The 6,000-nt window shown below is 35.3% G+C and overlaps 1 long non-coding RNA gene across 1 annotated transcript in view; it reads left to right on the forward strand.

The window, feature by feature from the left end:
• Positions 1–4,771, forward strand: part of LOC139082784 (uncharacterized) — a 124,337-nt gene extending 119,566 nt beyond the window's left edge. Inside the window, exon 3 of the long non-coding RNA XR_011539015.1 lies at positions 4,640–4,771. This is a non-coding gene — a long non-coding RNA (uncharacterized lncRNA). The remainder of the gene's footprint in view (positions 1–4,639) is intronic.
• The last annotated feature ends 1,229 nt before the right edge of the window (positions 4,772–6,000 follow it).

Genomic DNA, 6,000 nt, shown 5'->3' on the forward strand with positions numbered 1-6,000 from the left:
AACAAGAGATTGCTTGCTTCATTGCCTATCCTTGCAGCTGACTAAAAGCCACAATTTGAGGTCCCTCAGGCTGGAAGCTATTCCCTTAACTTTTTTCTTTTGCTCAAGGATTGGCAAAATTTCACATGTAAGGGCATATGTCTCTTCACAGGTGTTGTCATGACAAAGTTTATTGGTGGCTACTTCATTGTTTTCTATGGCTTGCCAAACAGATGGCATCCTGAAATGAAATCACAGCTAATGGCAGAGCTAAAAGCTATGGTGATAAGAATGAATGGAATGAAAAAGACTTAACAGGAGAAATGAGGGACTCTAGGAAGTATAGAAGTCACTGATTAAAAATCAGCGATCCCTTGACAATTAAACAGTGAAATCAAAATATCAATAACCTAAAGCTAATTTTAAACAAAGAATCATCCATTTTGGTGACTGTGCTCTTCTAGTAGCACACATTAGGTTTCAATAAAGAATTTCAAGAGTTTCAAAGGTTTCAGAAAGTCAATATTAGTTAACAGCAATATTTGAATTAATTGTTTAGGCATACTCTTTGTTTTGGCATATTATGGAAAAACTCATTGAACAATTTCTTCATGAAAAGTCACTTAGAGAAGAATCAATTGACTTGTAAAATGGAACTGCGTTGTGTGCACAGAGCATGGCACCTGTAATCTGTCTCGCTTTCTAACTATCATTTGAAAAAACGGGAAACAAAAAGAAGTAAGAAGCTAATTTAAAGCAAAGGAAGAAAGAGTGAATGGTTCAGGCATTTTCTTGGAAAATTATCAATCCGTGGGCAGCCTGATGGGGAGTCTTGAGGGAGGAACCATTTACACAAAGAGATTTATCAGGCCAGGCACCGCTGCATGTGTAGGAGATAATGACGATGCTAAAAAGAAAGAATTGATTCTGGAGCAGAGAATAGAGCTCATTTGAGATAAGGAACGGAGCTTCGTTAAATAAATAAAATGAAAAATAACAGAGTGTGGGCAATATTGTAACTTCTTCAAAAATTTGGGCTAATGATATTTGGAATTTGTCACTTGGTAGTACAAGATGGAGTTTGGTTATAATTAATCAAAAGTTTAAAAGTGAAATATGTTCAAAAGTGCAGAATGTTTCAAAGGGTCTGGTCAGCATGTTGCTTGTTGTGAAGATGGTGGCATCTAGGACGGGGGGTTCAGAGATGCAGAGTGCAGTTAGGCGCAGGAAGCAGAAGCATTACCCACATCCTATGTCAGCCAGGGTCCTACCCAAGCCTCTGGCTTCCGTTTTCCAAGGCAATGGCTCCGCAGAACATTAAAGGAAAGAATAACACCACCCTGGTTTACAGATGTTACCCTCTGTTCTGCAGAGCTTTGACCAGGGGATGCGTGTCTGCGTGTGTGTGTGTTTCTTCTTTTGAACAGGAAACTAGTTCTCAGTGATTACTTCGCGTGGAAAATAGATTTTGAAATTCACCTCAGAAGCATCTCTCTTAGGGATGGCTGCATGATAATGATCTTGACCTTTCAAACTCCTCTTTATTCAACTAATTTTTCTTTATTTTTCAAACTCAGTAGTTTGGCCAATTATACCACCAATAACAGTCTTGGGTGCTACTGTTTTATAATTAAGATAATTTCTTTATGGTGAGCTCTTTAATTAAGTCATTCAGGAAGCTGTCATTGCGCGCTCCGCGTGTTCCACATTGCTTCCTCCCAATCAGCGGCATTTAAGCTTGGCCTTGGTGGGCACTGAAGGAGCCTTAGGGAGTGAACCCTGCTGGCTCCTCAAACGCCTCTAGAGGTCGTGCAGGGGAATGAGCAGCTCCGCTTGGAAGGACTGAGGGTTTTCACCGGAGAGTTAGGTTTCAATCAATGTGTGTGTTGGCAAATAACGTAAGCTCTTGGGAAACCGTCTGTTGAATTATTTCTTAGGAATAAATACCCAGGAGTCGGATTAATGGGTCAAAAATTAATAACTTTCTCTTAGTTCTTGAAATATATTCCCATTATGTTTTTAAAAATTGTGCCAATTTGCAATGTTATTGGGAAGGAATTAGAGTGATTCTGTGTGTCTCGTTTTGAATTAAATCCTAACATGTATTTAGATTTATGTTAATTTAATAGGTATAAAATTGGATTTCATTGTGCCTAAATTCCTATGCTTTCATTACAAATGTTCTCGGACATTTTCCATATTTTTTTATTCTTCCTGTTTCCTAATTTGTGATGCTTCCACTCATAATAATCACCCATCTATCTATGGGAGTGTTGATAATTTTCTTACAATTTTAAAACCATTACTATTCTTCTGAAAATGATACTTGCTAATTGCAAAAACAATAAATATGTATAGAGAAGCATAAAGAAAAGCTGCGATGCTATCATCATACAGAGGCCTGGTGCTGAGTAAGCGGTGGATTACGAATGCAGACAAATCTGCTTCCTCTCCCATTAGTTGTCACCTAAGGGAGGATAGCAATGAAGAAGGTAGGGTGACTTAGAAGTTCCACATTCTAGGTAATTGCTGTTACGTCTTTGGTGACAATTTGTGTTATATATTTTGTAAATAATTACCCATTTTCTTTTTTCTTCTTTATGTGAAGTTTACTTTTTCTATTCAAAAGTCAGTTTGCTGTAAAATTTAACAATGTTGCTTAAAAGTGACTTGGGTGGGAATTTAGAGTTGTTTGAATTCTGTGGAATAACCACATGCCCCTGCTCCATTGATGTCAGACCTGGCCATTAGACTAAGGAAGTGAGGCTGCTACATTCAAGATGAAGCTTCAAGACATCATGTGGTTGTGCTGTGTCCCCTTTCCTCCTCTCGTGGTGGAAACGTCTGGACAGGATCTGCTCTTTCAGCCTGGACCCTCAAAGGCTAATGGAATAGCAGCCCAGCTGATCTGTGATGTATATGTAGCATGAGTGAGAAATATATGTTTTGCTTCTATAAATCATTCAGATTTTAGAGATTATTTTCACCATATAACTTAACCTAAGCTGTCTGATAAATTCACATGCCTTCTGAAAGGCATTGCATAATTCCTGTTACATTTCTTTTTGGTTACTGTGCATTTGTGTCACTGCTGTAACCAACACACATTGTTTTATTCTGTCTCCTTATTGACAATTGTTCATACAATAAAAGCTGATTTGTACTTATTATTATTATTATTTTTATGTTCCAAGCAAATATCTGCACTGTGGATAACATTTGTCTGTTCTTCATTTCTCTCGTAGTGTCATTACCAGGTGGTCACCACTCCCTATACGCTCAAAACCTTCAAAAGGAAGCCTTGAGTTCAGATTTCCCTTTTGAGAACTAACAGCATACTGTATATCTCAGCCTTGATTTTCCTAAGTTCAACAATGAATCTATTAAAAAACATTCTTGATTTTATTCCCAAATGTCTTTTTCTTTCCATATGCTCTATCCTAAATAACAGCAATACCAACACCCAGTCACCTAAGCCTCCAGTGTGGGAGCCATGCTTTGACTCGCCCTTGCATTCCATCAGTGAATCTCATTTATTCTACCTTCTATACTCCTTTAAAACATGTCACCTTCTTACATTTACACTGTGTCTGCCTTATTTCAGTCCCTTGTCATTAATCACTTAAATAGTTATGATACTATCAGCTATCTCCAACCCTCCAACTCTTTCTTTACATCACCCCCAAGGGTGATTTTTCTACAATCCATTTTTATTACATTCAATAATTTCCTATGATTTCCGATTGTTTCCAGGATAAACTCATTGAACTGTATTTTGTCCTAGTTGACAAAAACATTTTAGATTTATGATTGCGTTACTCATCGTTTGAAATCCAATAAACTTATTTTAATGATGAAAGACAAGGTAGGGAAATAGGCTTATTAGGGTTCTATCTCCTTGAGAATCAGAACTAGCAGGTGGGATCTGTGAAGGCATGGGAAATAAAATGGGATGTCTCATGGCTTCCCTTGAAGATGTGACACCTGGCTAAAACAGTATTTATCTACTATCATAAGCCTTTCATGCATTACTACATAAAGTCCTTAGCTGCAAGAAATTAGGAGCCTTGAAATTCTCACTCCTACGTAAAACTCCCATGGCTTTGCCATATATATCTCAGGAGAACTAACAACAACTTCTCCCTGTTAGTACACAAACAGGTTCAGATGGCTGTCCTCCTCTTCCTGGGAAGACAAAAAGACGATTGCAGACTTTAAGAGTTGATCATAGTATATAATATATAAGCTCTTCCTTGATATAATTAATGTTTACTTATCTTGCCTTATTTACAACCACTCTTTTTTAATCAGCAATATTAATATTGTCTAAAATTCATTGGATTTTGGTCATATCTTTTGCCTTGGTCTTTACATGTGCTTTTCTTTCTACTTAGAATTCTATTTCTGCTCTTTTTGTCTGTTAAGTGCCTATCATCCAACAAAATTTAAATTAAGTGTCAAGTACCTTATACCACACAACTCATTGCCATTCCCTTGAAGCATGTTGATATCTACATTCCTTCTGTACTTACTATACATTGTACATGTTTGCCTCAAAATTTTTAGTGTGTTTTGAATATTGTTTCACATATTTTTCTCACTGATTAGATTATGAGCTCCTTAACAAAAAGCTTTTGTCTTTTTCATCTTGTCCAAACAGACACTCAATAAACGTTTGCTGTTTAAAAGAAGGCGGCAAAATTTGCAAACCTGTGGGCCTCTATATTAAAAAGATCAAAGAAGAACACCTCCATTTTACTAAAACATTTTTAAAACATCTACCAGGTTTGTGTAGTATTTCTTAATAATCAAAGGTAGGTTACCTTACAAAAACAACTGACTAGTTATAGAGAAAGTACCATTTATTATTTATCTTTTGACTTGCATTGTGAAAATATTCAAGCATATAGAAAAGAAAGAGACTGTAATAATAAATGTACTCATCTGTTGATTTAATAATTGATACCATTTTTATCTGTATATACCATATGGTTTTTGTTTTGTTTGTTTGCTGAAATATTTTAAAATCTGTCCTATCATCTCTCTTTAATTCTGAATTATTGAGGTCCTTTTGGTTGATGGTGTTCTTGCACTCTTCAATGTTCTTTCTTGTTTTATCTGTAGTTTTTCTATCAATTGTTAAGAGAGGAAAGTGGAAGTTTCCAACTATGGTTATGGATTTGTCTACTTCTCCTTTCAGTTCTATCAGTTCTAATTTCATGTCTTTTGAAACTTTTATGTTTGGTGCATATAAATTTAGGATTGCTATCATTTCTTGGGGCATCAGCCCTTTTATCATTATACTGTGTCTTTCATTGTCTCTGGTAACTTTTGAAATCTACTTTATGTGTTACTGTATTGGTATTCCCACTTTTCTTTGATTAATATTTCTCTGATGTATCTTTTTCTATCCCTTTACTTTCAGCCTGTGCAGATTGTTATACTTGAAGTCACTTTCTTGAAGACAGCATATAGTCAGGCCATGTTTTGTAACCCACTCTACTAATCTTTATCTTTTAATTGGTTTATTCAGATCTTTTAACTTTAATGTAATTATTGATGTGTTGGGCTTAAGTTTTCTATTTTATGTTTTCTTTTCTATTTTTCTTTCTGTTTTAGTTCATCTGATTTATTTGTCCTTCTTTTTTGTCAGTTATTTGATCATTTTTTACAGTAATATTTTTATTTTTCTTTAATGTTCTTAGTATGTATCTTTGTATAGCATTTTTAGTGATTGCTCTAGGTATAAAATTATATATGTATAACATCTCTATTGGTATCAGCATTTCACCAGTGAGGCATATAAGTCTTACTTTCCTGTACATCCTTTATCCTCCCACATTTATAATTGCTTTAAATGTCCTCTGTCAACATTTGGAATCTTATCAGGAAGTGTTAAACTTTTGCTGTAACTGCCAAGTATAATTTAGAAATCTCAAAAAAAAAAAAAAAAAGGAAAGCCTATTTTATTTACCCATATTTTTGCTCACCAGGCTCTTTCTTCTTTTTTGATTTCCAAGA

Source organism: Equus przewalskii, chromosome 4, assembly GCF_037783145.1.
Source record: "Equus przewalskii isolate Varuska chromosome 4, EquPr2, whole genome shotgun sequence".
Classification (NCBI taxonomy): domain Eukaryota; kingdom Metazoa; phylum Chordata; class Mammalia; order Perissodactyla; family Equidae; genus Equus; species Equus przewalskii.